At 44.0% G+C, this 13,544-nt stretch overlaps 1 long non-coding RNA gene across 1 annotated transcript; it reads right to left on the reverse strand.

Annotated features, from left to right (window-relative positions):
- Positions 1–872: 872 nt before the first annotated feature.
- LOC132250915 (uncharacterized) lies at positions 873–9,437 on the reverse strand. Its single transcript, XR_009462617.1, has 2 exons — positions 6,763–9,437; positions 873–3,589 (listed from the first exon to the last, which is right to left on the reverse strand). It is a non-coding gene; the product is annotated as an uncharacterized LOC132250915 (long non-coding RNA).
- Positions 9,438–13,544: the final 4,107 nt, after the last annotated feature.

A 13,544-nucleotide genomic window follows, 5' to 3' on the forward strand; every position in this document is an offset into this window, starting at 1 on the left:
TCAGCTGTAACTGAGAGCTGTATAATTGTTGAGTAGGCTAGGATCCCAAAGAACCAGTGTTCAAACTAAGAGGAACACAAATTTTTAGAAAAAGGAATTTGTTTATTATATCTAGGGAGGGAATAGAAATTTACGGCAGGTTCATCCTATTCACCATGGATGGAATTCTGTTTTCCTTTGTGCAAAGACAAATGGCAGTTTTTTGGTTGCATGGTTGGCATTTTTCTACTTCTGCATAGGGATCAAGTCTGTTACCCCTGCAGTGAGGACATGTAAACAGTCATATATAGGCTGAGCATGCACAGTAGGCTATTCACTGGCCGGGTACATACTAGCACACCTGAGTATAAATCCTAGAAAAAGCACAAGGAATGACAGCTCTCCTAGGTTTTAGCCCCAGTAACTAAATTCCCTACTGCACTGCTCTCAGTCTAATGACTATTCAACACAAGGCAGTGGGCTCAGCTTCAAAAGGAGCACTGGTTCTGGTCAAAGCCTAAGCTGTAACATGATGGTTAAAGTTTTGCGTTAGGAAGTCAGAGAGGTGTTGGGTTCCTGACACATGTTCATTTGAAGGAGTTATGATGGGACCATAGCATCTGATGAAAGAAGCTGATGTTTACGAAGGTTTATGAATCTCTGGTTTAGTCTATAAGGTGCAAATCTATCCTGCCTTCTACCTTAGCTTCTGCGTACACGGGGACAGAATGGACACACAAAGCAGTTATCACAAATCAGCTGATATGTGATGTGCTCCCCATTTAAGTCAGTATAATTTGTTCGTCTGTCACCACCCTGAGAGACTTAAAAAGCTCAATCTGTCTAGCTTATTAAAAAGACGGCTGAGAGATGACTTGATTACAGTGCATAAGTACCGTCACAGGAAGAAAATACCCAGTACTATTGGGCTCTTTATTCAAGCATAGACAGGCTTAACAAGAACCAATGGCTGGAAGTTGAAGCCAGACAAATTCAAATTAGAAATGGCACAAACTTTTAGCAGTGAGGGCGATTAACCATCAGAACAAACAGAAGGGAAGTGGTAGATTCTCCATCTCTTGATGTCTTCAAATCAAGATGGATGCCTCTCTGGAGAATGTGATTTAGTCAAACACAAGTTCTTTTGAGTGAAATTTAATGGCCTGCAATATATAGGAGGTTGACTAGATGATCTTCTTTAGCCTGGAACTTAGGAATCTATGAATTACTCTCTATATGTTTTATGCTTGGCAGTAGTGGGAGACTGTGAGGACTTCCCGTGGTTATTGCATTTTTTCCTGGAATACTTTGGTTTTGGCTAGTCAGAAACAGGTTAGTATGAATGAAGCAGCTGGGCACAGACAATTCTGTTTTCCACTATCTCACATAGGCGATATTTACAGCAGATGTTCATACAGATTTCTCTTGGGTTGTTTGCTCTGGAAAAAATACTGAATATACCTGCAGGTTGAAAGTTTGCCTTGCGATTTCTCTCTAATTGTCACAGAAATTTCATGGTCCTCACCACAGCCCTGCAGTATTTTAGATAAATAATTCTAATAGTTCTCATGCAGCTCTGGAGCTCAGGAGCTGTGTCGCTGCCTCTACTCAACCCCTCTTTTCCCCTGCTGTTGAATTTGGGAGGGGAGGCAAGGATGGAAGGAAGAATGAACAGTAGTTACACTCAACCTTTGGGCTCTGCAGCTTTGAGCAGACCCTGCACCAGTCAGCTGGTGAGCTCACAGCCCTCACTGCACATGCAGAACTTCTCACCATAGGTCCTTCTAGATGCTGGTGAGCTCAGAGAGTTCCCTGGCATCCAAGATCATGGGGAGGGGTCGTGGCCACACCTCTGTTAGCAGTGTGGTACTTGCACGGTGAGTTCTCTTTACTGCAAATGTGCCACATGGCCAAGGTAGAAGCCTTGCTGCAATTCAGGATCTAATCGTGAATTGTACTACATGTCTTTTTTCTGTTCTTTATTATAACTTGCCAAAGATACTTTGATAGAACTCTGTTTGTTTGGGAAATGTGTTTCCATCAAAATCAAAATACAGTGTGACACCAGGCCAATTTCTCTGTAATTTCTTTTTAAAAGAAAGATGCCAAATGGATTTCTGTCAATGATGAAAGGTCTCATTTGGTTTTTTTCAGACTGAATATTTCAATTTTGCATTTTGAAACACCTTTTTGATCATTTTTCTATTTTACATTATTATTATAATACACATTTAAAGGTGCAAAACATTAAAGTTTAGACTTTGTTGAAACAAAACACTTTGATTGATCCAAACTTATTTTTTTTTCTTCAGAATTGTCCTTTGCAGAGAATTTTTAAAATCTGGAACAAAGCCAAATCTTGCAATCCTATGAGTAATAGAAATTCTGTTGTCCACATAGCTTCATTATTTACCCATTCTGTTCTCTACATTTCCTTCTCTCTGTTGCTTTAAGGTGCTATAATCTACTGTCTGCTTCTAGGCTGCTTGTACGTGCCACGGGGGTTTACTTTGGTTTCATTCTCCCTAAACTGAAGCAGTGGGTTTTTAAAAACACTGCTTCAATTTAGGGAGAATGAAACCAAAGTAAACCCCTGTGGCATGTACACAAGGGTCAGGCCCAATCCTTACCCGCTTCTTTGGGGACCTGAACTGCCAGCAGGCTGAGCGGCCCCTGAGCTGCGGGGGGGCTGGTTCTTCCTTCTGCTGGGGCAGTGGTGGCCCCCAGACAGCACCTGCCTGCAGGCACCTGGCCTGGGTGGTCCCAGGGACACCACAGCCGCGGAGGGAAGCACTGGGCCCCAGCACAGCTCAGGCAGGCAGGCAGAATCCAGGAAGGAAAAAAAATTAAAAGATCAGGCTTGCTGCTTTTTTTTTTCTTCAGTGGAGCCTGCCTGCATGGGCTGCCTGCACAGGCTGCCTGCACAGCCCCTGAGCTGCACAGGGCCCAGCGCTTCCCTCTGTAGCTGCTGCACATTGTTAGGTAGCAAACTAAAACACCTCAGAGGTGTTTTATTTTGCTACATCCTGAAATCATTTAAAGAGTAATATGCCGCTGACATTGTAAACCACAATGCCATAAAAGCGGTGCAAAGGGGCATTTAAGCCGCTTTAAAGGCCAATTTTGTGGTTTGTACAAAGGCCCCTAGTCTCCAATAACACTTCTCTTCCTTCTCACTTCACAATCCCATCTCTTTCCTGCCAGAAGTCAGACTTGTTTCTCTTATTCTAGGACTTCTCCCATTATTCCTTGTTTTATCTTCCCTTCTTGATTAGGTTTCTATTTACTGGTTCCTAAATATGCTTCCCTTCTGGCTCTGGAATGGGAGGTTGTTGCTATCACTGACATTTGAGAAAAATGAAACCACATTATGCTCCTTTCTTTTTCTGTAGGACAAGCTGTTGGTGCTAGCAAGGGTTGCTCTGAGAAGTACTCTCTATTCTTCTGGTCTCCCCAACTTTTGTTTGCTGAGTGGTGTCATCCAATATACTTCTTTCCCTTTGTGGCTAGAGCCTTCACTGTCAATCCAGTAACTGAAAGGCTCAGTTGGCAGCTGAATTAGAGATGAATGTTCTCATACATTGAGGAACTGTAATGGCTGGAAGTAGAGCTAGTTGAAGAAAAGTAAATGTTAAAATGTTAAGGCAATTTCTCCTCAGATCTGTTGGATTTCTAAATTTTTTCCATTTCATTTTTTTTAATTGTCAAAATACCAATTTCTTTTATCAAAAAAAAAAAAATCAGGTTGTTTTTATGAGTTATTTTTGAAAGGCAAATAATGATATCTTGAAAATGAAAACTAAACAATGAACTAATATTTTATGCATTAAGAAATATTCTGATAGGCCAGCCTTAATCTTTTTGCATTCAATGGGAATGGATTAATGCCTGCTATAAATAAAGTAACAGTTTCCAGTAAAACGACAAATCTCACAGATTTTGTCATTCTGGAGTTGTAAATTGAAAACTTGGCTAGTAGTTAAGTACTTAAAAACCACTAACAATATCTAGATCTTACTGAGTTTTCTTTGGGTCTCAGTAGTTTTCAAAAGATAGAGTTAGATAAGTTTAGCTTTCAGGAATGTAAAATTAGGTATAAAATCGAAAATAGCTCTAGTACCATATTTAATATGTTAGTTATATTTACCAGCACATTTAAAAATGCATACAACAACTTTTCTGTTAGATTGTCAGGAACTGAGGAACTTAAGCATTGCAAAAAAGAGTGTATTACAATGGAAACATTTATAATGCACTTCAGTAGTCCTGAGAAGCCAATATATTGTGCTTTTAACTAGCCTTTCATCAAGGGGCCTAGTAGTCAATGTATAATGCATTCATTTAAATCATAATCACAGTGAAAGTGTTTCTCTCTTTTTCAATTAAATGTATTCAAATTATTATGAGTTTCTTCAGAAAGAGCCCTATGGAAGTTGGTAGGCCTCAAATTTTATTTCTTCATTTAAAATGTTACATTTCCTTTTCTGCTGAACTTCCAAAACCTTCAATATATTTTTTCTCATAAAAAAACCTGGATATTTTTAACACATTATCAACCCAAGAGAAAAATTCTACCACCTCTGGATGATTTTACAAAATTAAAACTATTCCATGGTTCACTCTACTTGCAATAACATGATGGTTATGTGCATGCCCATAGCACTTATACCTAGTGGAATAAGTCAGGAAGGAAGCCATATAAATATACTTCCTAGGAACAAAAGGCACTTTTACATACGCTCCAGGCGTGAGGTGGGGTCGTGCTTTAATTAAAGCAACTTTGAGAGCCACTAATTAAAGCGCTGCTGCATCTCCTGTATCAGCATCCCCATACTTAAAAATGGCAGTGGGGACACTTGAACTAAAGCTTACTCAATGAGCTTTGAGTTCAAGCACCCCTGCTGCCATTTTTAAGTGTGGAGACACCGATACATGAGGCACAGCAATTGCCACACTCCAGCAGATTTGATTAATGGCATCCACTCTGATGCGCTGGAATTCCAACGCATCAAAGCACTCTACGCTCTCGTGTATAGGCACCCAAAGAGTAGTTACCTGTATTAGTCTGAAGTCAGGTAGAAGGCAGGGTAGAGATGTACCTTATAGACTAAATGAATCAGAGATGCATAAGCTTCATGAGTAAGCAGCTGATGAAGTGAGTTCTTACGTACATGAACCTCTGATTCAGTTAGTCTGTACGATGCATCTCTACCCTGCCTTCTGCCTGACTTCAGATTAACATGGCTAACCTCCTCTCTTTGTTCCTAGTGGGCATGTTTATATGGCTTCCCTCCATTGCCAATGTCGCAAGGCACCTCAGTGCCTGCTCCTAGAGAGGAGAAACTGCCAGGGTGAGAGCCCTGGCAGAGCCTAATGAGCACAGCTGCGGGTTGCCAGGGTAACAAGCGCAGCTGCGGGTTGTCGGAGCAACTAAGGGGAGCCAGCTGCCTGTAGGAGGCAGGGCCTGGCCCTTATAAAGCCCAGGGCTGAGGCCAGGCTGGCAGTTCCCTGCCAGCAGCTGGAGAGGCAGGAGCTCCCTTGGCCAAGAGATGGGTAGAAGCCCGATGGCCAGTACAGCTCATGAGAGCTCCGAAGGTTGGAGTAAGGGTGCTAAGTTATAGCCAGGCGACTTACTTTGTAGTGGCTAGGTGCCATAGGTTTTAGTTGTAGCCAGGAGGCTTGCAATATGTTTTGTGGTTGTTTATTATACCAGAGGCTTGGGTGAGGCTGTAGGGGTTGGAGGAGGCCTCATAGGGGTGGGGTGCCCTAGCGCCAGTGAGGGCGCAGTCTAGCGCCAAGAGGGCGCATTATCTTCATAGGTACCCCAGTGGTATGGGGACCTCAGCGCCAGTGAGGGTGCAGCGCCAGTGCAGGCGCAGCTCACAGTGAGGAGCGCAACCAGTGGGTTGCGGGTGCAACCAGTGGGTTGCGGACGGGGAACACAGACCCCAGGTTGTGTGTGGGGTACATAGACCCCAGCCCCAGAGAGAGGGACGATTTTATCAGGGAGCCCAAGGTGGGCACGGCGAGCCCCAAAGAGGGGGAGCGCCATATTAGGGAGCCCAGGACGGGCGCAGCAGACGCCAGCCCCAGGGAGGGGTGATTACTGAGGAGCCCGAGTGGGGCCATACTGAGGAGCCCGAGTGGGGCCATACTGAGGAGCCCTAGAGCGGGGCAATTACTGAGGAGCCTGAGAGGGGCGATTACAGAGAAGCCCAGGACGGGCGCAGTAGACTCGGGTGAAGGCTAGCACTGCAGAAAAACCCAGGACAGGGGCAGGGTGCTGCGGTGGACCCCGACGGAAGGGGTTAGTGGCATAGCGCTCCAGGAGAAGGGCAAGGTGCTGCGGTTGTCCCCGGCAAAAGGGGATAGCAGCGCGGTGAGCCCGTACCAGAGAGGGTAATAGTGCGGTGAGCCCAAAAGACCGGTGGCTCAGCAGGAAGTCCCAGAGGGGACAAGAGTCCCAGTGAGGGACATTGTGTTAGAGAGAGCCCAGGAAGGGGCACTAGTGTAGACACATACGGGGAAGGCCCAAGAGTGGGCTAGATTATAGAAGAAGGGCCCGGGAAGCGGGCATGCAGACACACCAACGTCTATTTCATCTGTGAGGCTTGGGGTGTGGTATTAGGGGTGGTAGGAGCCACGCATAGCCCATAAGGCTAGGGTGCCTGGGGAGCACCCATTACACCGGGAGACCCCAGGAGGTCCAGGAACACACGGGGACAGAGGTCCTGAGTAGCCGTGCCCAGGGAGTCATAGGCAGCCTCCCAACCTTATATTTACCAGCAAGACGTGGCAGGCGAGAATAAGAGGGTGCCTTGGGCCGGTCTTGACACGGAGCGAGGGACCTCGAGGAGATCACGGCCCTCCTGAAGGACCCCGCCGTGACAGCCAACAAAACAACAGGTCCACCACCAACAGAACAAATTCCATTTGCACCTACTGAGCACACGAGAGACAGGCAATTATACTAAGCAGACAGCTTGGAACAACCCTGAGTATGCATAGCAAGGCCATACTCAAGTCTTTCTGGTTGGGGAGAGCCCAAGAGTGGTACTTGGCAGGGAAAGCTTAGGTCCACACTGCCTCTCTAGTCTGCTTGTGAGCCATTTACTCTGCTTACTTCATGATCTCCGGTGGGCCTCCATGACAGCTAGTGGGTAACACTTATTTAGTTAGCAGTAAACTCAGGATCAGGAGGGCAACCATATGGACATGGCCAGTGTGTTTGACTGTTCCACACTTAGCAACAACACATAAATCAAAAATTTCCCAAGGCCCTCCTACTCTTGAAAGAGCCAAGCAGTCAAGCACAATGAACTGAGAAAGAGCATATCTGCAGTTTGAAACAGGATGGGTGACTCACACTCTTGACCTACCTCCACTAGCAGGTCTAGCAGTAGTCATTAGGGCCTAACTGTAGAGATGCTGAGTACCAGTAGTTCCCATTGCCTACAGGTAGAGCTGTGGCCAAAAACTCTGAAATGTAAATGACCTTAATCTACAAACTGTATTTGGAGGTGAATAGGAATCCAGAGAACAATCTTCCTGAGTTTTTATTACATGGGACAGGCAAGATACATTTGTCCTGACAATTACATTTTATCCTGCTTATTATTGCACAAAACACAAAGATCCCTTAATTCTCTCTCAGCAATCACTCAAACTCTGATTCTGTTCCTTGATACACTGTCATATCTATGCCTATTTAATCACATTTCATTTCATACTGTACCTCCTTCAACATCACTTCTCTACGTAAGTCAACTCAAGGTTCACTTGCTGGAGTCTAGAGGAAGAGCTAGAGAGAGGATGGTACAAACCAGAGTTAATCTACCAGGACATACAGAATGTCCAGCAAAGTCCTGAAACTTCTCTTGGGAGAGATTAAGAGTAACTCTGAGGCTCATGATCAGGACCACTCTAAGCCACTGATGCTGCCTAATTGCTGGGCTTGATCACATGCAGAGCAGGAGAGAATGGGCGTGGCTTATTTCCTCAGTGGTAGGCAGGTGGTGCAAGCATGACCATAATGTGAAAACCCATGTTCCATAGCAATCAGCAACAGGAATAACTGTGAACATTGTGTATGTTTCACCTACTGATTTCCAATCCTGCTTTCTCCTGACTTACTACTCTTCATCACCAAAACATACACAGGGTTTCTTTTATCCCTTTCCTCAATGAAAAATTTAAGCAACTTGCAACATTCCACCTTGGGCACTGTACTTCAAGAGGGATGTGGATAACTTTGAAAGGATTCAGAGGAGGGCCACTCGTATGGTAAGAGGCCTGAAGACAAGGCCCTACAAGAGATTGAGGGACCTGATTCTCTTTAGCCTCTGCAAGAGAAGGCTGAGAGGTGATTTTGAGGTCATCTACAAATTCATCTGGGGGGACAACAAAGGATAGAAGATGCCCTGTTTACCAGGGCACCCCTTGGAGCAACTAGAAATAGAGGCCACAACTTGCTAATGAACAGATTCAGGTTAGACATCAGGAAGAACTTCTTTATGGTAAGCATTGCCAGAATCTGGAATAGGCTTCTGAGGGAGGTGGTGCTCTCCCCTACCTTGGGGGTCTTCAAGAGGAGACTGGACAAGCACCTGGCTGGGGTCATATGACTCCAGTGCTCTTTCCTGCCTGGGGCAGGGAGTTGGACTCGATGATCTGCTGGGGTCCCTTCTGACCCTAATATCTATGAATCTATGAATCTTTGAAAGAAGAAAAGTAGTTCATAACTTAAAGCCTGTTTTAATTAGGGAATCTCATTTCGTTATATCCTTTTGATTCAGCAACATCAAAAGAAGATGTCCTGAACAGAGGTTTGTTTTAAAATTGCTTTTACAATCCAAATCTTCAGGAATTCTGCCATTTGCATGGGATCATATAGGACAGCAGAGCTCTTAACATTGAGCTAATATGAAACTAAACCTAAGCCTAGTTACATTTACCTTCCCACTGCTAATAGCTGTCTTCACCTGGACTCTGTGTTTCCTAATACTATCTGATCATGTTTATGACATTTCTCCTTTTTCTGGGCTTTTACATCATTATTAGCTAAATTATAGCATACTGCACCTGATAGACTACTTTTTGCTGGAGGGCAAACTGTTTCCTACTGACTTCCTATCTCCAGATACATTTCAGTTTAATCCTATTGGCTTTCAGACTTCCCATGGATGTATCATGGGGCCGCATATAATCTACTCAACATCCTTTTGAATCTTGGCCTAGTAGAATCAGCCTAAATCTAGAGACCCCTAATTTGTATGTCGTGGTCTAAGTTTTACCACTGCCTCATTGTTTACATTTGGCAACCCACTGAACCTCTCTGCATCAGAAGGCGCAGATAAAAGTGTAGCAGGAAGTACTATGAGTTGCAGAGATCTCCTGGACCCAACAGATATTTGTTGTTGGATACCAGAGGTTGGGAGATTCAGCTGCAATTTGGAATGGCTGTGAATCTGCAGCCACTTTCCCCTCCCCCTCCCCTCCCCCCTCCCATCCCTAGCACTATTTTCAGAATGGGAGAGGGGGAAGGGAACAGAGGGAATTCAGTCTGCAGTTTTTTCAGCCAGGGCTGGAGGGTGAGGCAGGTGGATTGGAGCCTCCCCCTCCCCAAATGGTGGGGGGGAGCTCCAATCCACCTGTCCCACCCTCCATCACTTGTTGAAAAAAACCCAAACCAAATCTGTCCAACTCCCTTCCCCCCTCCTATTCTGAAGACAGCACCAGAAACAGGGCTGAGCTGTGTCAGCCTAGCCCTGCTCCTGGTGTGCACAGACAGACGTTAATGAAGGCACTCCATTTTGGAGTGTCTTCATCTGAACTCTCATGCAATGATGACTCAGATTGTCATGGGATCAGTCCCTTTTAAAATGCTTTGCAGCCACGCACTTGTGTTTGGTCATGGCTATAGAGCACTTTTAGAGGCCAAATTGAGCGAAAATTGTCACTTCTGTCTGCGCCCTCAATTTCGTCATCAGTTAAACATGGATAAGACTACTACCAGCATCTCAGGAAGGATTAGCTAGTTGCTACTGAGAGATCATTTTGGAGATGTAAATCATTGTACATATGGTTATTCATCTCTTCTGTTTGGCACTTCCATTTCACTGTGCTTTGGGGGGGAGACTTTTGCTTGTGCTACCCATCTGTCTGAGATTCATCTCCTTTGATTTGAGTTTCTCTGTTTTAACTTACACTGGGTGTAAGTCTACAAGTCTACACATGATGCTATGTTGCCAAAGTAACACACTACGGTGACATAGCTTATTGCTATGGCGACATAGCATCATTGGGCACAAACCATGATGCCAACGCTATGTCGCCATAGTGATGAGCTACCTCACTATAGCACATTGCTACGATGACATAGCTGCTAAAAATAACTGTTCACTGCTGGGATGACGCAGTAACGGCTGTTACTGTGCCATGGGGGGCATATGTAGACACACTCATGAAGAGACTTTCTGTGTAAAAGCATTGATACTTTGCAGAGCTGCATATAGGAAAAGGTATATCAACTACAGATCAAGTTTATTACTCCAAAAAGGAGTACAACCTGATAATACCCCCAGATTAGGCAGGTGCACTGTTGTACACACAACTTGTGTGTGTTATAAAAATGTGGAAACACAGTTCAAGTTCCTGTAGCACCCAAGAAGGGTAACATGATGTAAGTGGAACATTTTTGGTTCTTCCATTAGGGCCATAACAGCTTCGGTCTCAGTGGACGTGCACAAGACACTGTCATTATCCCTGGATCATTGACACGATAGACCAAAACAGCTCCAATCTATCGTGTCAATGTGTACTTAGGGAGTCCTTAATCCATGGATCATTGGCATACTATGCTGTAAAATCTCTGTAGGAGCTGTTATGGTGTAGTGAGTCAATGCACACTTTGGGACTCCTCCATTTGTGGATCATTTACAGTGCATCGTGCCAATGTATACTTGGGGAGACTTTAATCTGGAGGTCCAGGCATGCAGAGTGACTCTGTATACTAAAAATACTTACAGATTAGCTGTTTTACTGTATGCATAATATTCACTTTCCTAAATAAATTTCCATTTGTAAAAAAAAGAAAATCCTAGAAGCATAAAAATTCTGAATGGCACTTTTATGTAACATGAGCTGTAAATTCATGGAATTGCCAAATTTCTAGGGAATCTTTAAAACCTCATTGAGAGAACAAAGGCAGAACAAAACAGTAGCTGAAACCTGTATAGTTTTGACTCTTTTGTAAGTTTTAAAAATGCTTGAACCAGTGTTTTTAAATTACTGCTTACAAAATAAATTAAGCCCATGGGACTTCTGTGCTAAAGGATCATTGATCATTTTCATAAGAGCACAGAAAGTATTATTTTCTGAAAATAATGGATGCATTGGTGATCCAAAAATGAGACTATCATGGCAGATAAATGTTTACCAGTGGGGTCAATCTTTTAAAAAGAACCTTCCATTTTGCACACATAAGCAAAGCAAAAAAGCAAGCAAAATAGCAAAAACATAGATGTCAACTACATGATTGTACCTGCAGATCAGGTAGTCAGATGTCTAAATGCAGTTTCGATCCCACAGAAGAAGAGTTTGAGGTCACTTTAAAAATGTGTCCCTCCATCATCTAAATATCCAGCAGCAAACCTTCAGCTGATACAAATCAGTCTCATTTCATTTTCTTCACCTGGACATTGACTTCAGTGCTATGCTAATTGACAGTAGCTATGAAAATGGTTTTAAAAAACTAGTTAACTCATATTACTACAGTGGATTCAGCCTTTCATCCTAAAGTGAGTATTTAAAACTGTGGATGGTTTTACCATGAGGATATTTTAAAATATGACCTTTTCAAATCTCAATGGCAGATCTGATCATTCAAGATATTTATGACCCCACTTCACTTTTAGTAAGTATAGGGGCTGATCTGGGTGTCTTCAGACTATAAGCTTATCTTCACCTTTGCCAAACAAGTGTTGTACAGCATGCTGCATGCTGCTTGGTTGCTACCTTCCCACAGTGCTGTGTGTATACAGTTTGCATATGCTTTGCCATTCTTCAGAACAACAGGAGCACTATAAATGCAAAATATGCAAGTGAGATTTTCACCATTGTTTTATCCAGGAAACCCACATGAGCTTGCAACATCTTTCTTTCTATTGCTCATGATAAAATGTCCACAGATTTCAGCTAAAAATCCTTGTAATCTCAACAATCCCTCTCCCCTCAAATACAACTCAAACAAAAGTGCACTTAGCAGCAGAAATGCCGCTGCTATCTTAGCACAGCCTTGCTTTAATAAATGCCGTGGTGTGACTGTCTGGGCCTCTTGCCACTCATTAGCAGTCAGCCCATGACACCTGGTATCTGCAGCCAGCATCAGTCCATGTGGACAAACACAGGGACATGGACACAGGCACTCACATACACAGCTGTGTGTTCCCTGACTTGGAAACAAAAGCATTTGACAGGGGCGAGAGTGCGAATGCAGTAGGAGTCTGGGAGTCAGTGAAGCAGTAATCCGGGGAGTTTGTAGATCAGCCATGGGGATTGGGGGGGGGGGGGGAAGCAGGGGGGAGAAGGAAGAGAAAAGAGGGGGAGGGGGAACTGGCAGGTCTATTTGAATATCAGGCTCTGCCACAGTCAGGGCTCCGCTGACAACTTCATTACCTCCGCATATAAAAATGACTGCAGGGTAATGCAAATGGCTTTTGCGTCGCATACTCTCCTGCATTCTCCATGCAGGCTGCAGGCAGAGGAGACCCTGAGACACAGCCTGGAGGCAGACAAGCTTTTGTCCAATTTAATAAGATATCTCTTCAAGGCATAATCCTCCCCTCCCACTCTCCATGCATTATGGAGTCCAGTGACCTGGCTCTTCAGGCACAGTGAGGGAGGAACTGTCTCTGGCTTGACCTCATCTGTCAATCAAAACAGAAAGAAAGGAGGGGGAGAATGAAGGGGGCGATACCTATCTATCTATAAGAAATTCCTAATGAATGTTAAGCAAATTTCCTACAGCATGACAAGGTGATCTAATTAATATTATAGAAATGTCAACGGAATATCATTCTGCAGATAGGATTTATCACCTTGAACTGCTGCATAACTGATGGTGAAGGAATGGGCACCCCTGTTCCTCGCTGATGCTGATTAAATTAGACATAAGCATCAATATGTTACTTATTGGAGACTAGAAATTTCATGCTATTACTCTTCAGTTAATCAGAGAACTGTATCTTTTTTTAAAAGTTATCAGACTCCCAGTTCTGCCTGTCTGATAAAACAGATGAAGTGTTTGACTATACAACACTCCCGGGTATGGAAAAAAATCCAACCCTCATCAGGCTGAGTGAGCCCAGAATGACCTTGGGATGGCTCTGCCTGGGCATTCTGGAGCTGCAGCTCTAGGGCCTGATGCAGACTAGATAGCCAGCAATGTAGTTACCCTTTTATTGAAAAGAAAAGGATTTGGGGGGGTCTTGTCAGTCAATCTCCCATCAGGAGCAGGAGTGAGTGACATGGAGATTGTGGAGTGACATGGGGACATGGAGTGACAT

This window comes from Alligator mississippiensis, chromosome 5 (genome assembly GCF_030867095.1).
Source record: "Alligator mississippiensis isolate rAllMis1 chromosome 5, rAllMis1, whole genome shotgun sequence".
NCBI lineage: Eukaryota > Metazoa > Chordata > Crocodylia > Alligatoridae > Alligator > Alligator mississippiensis.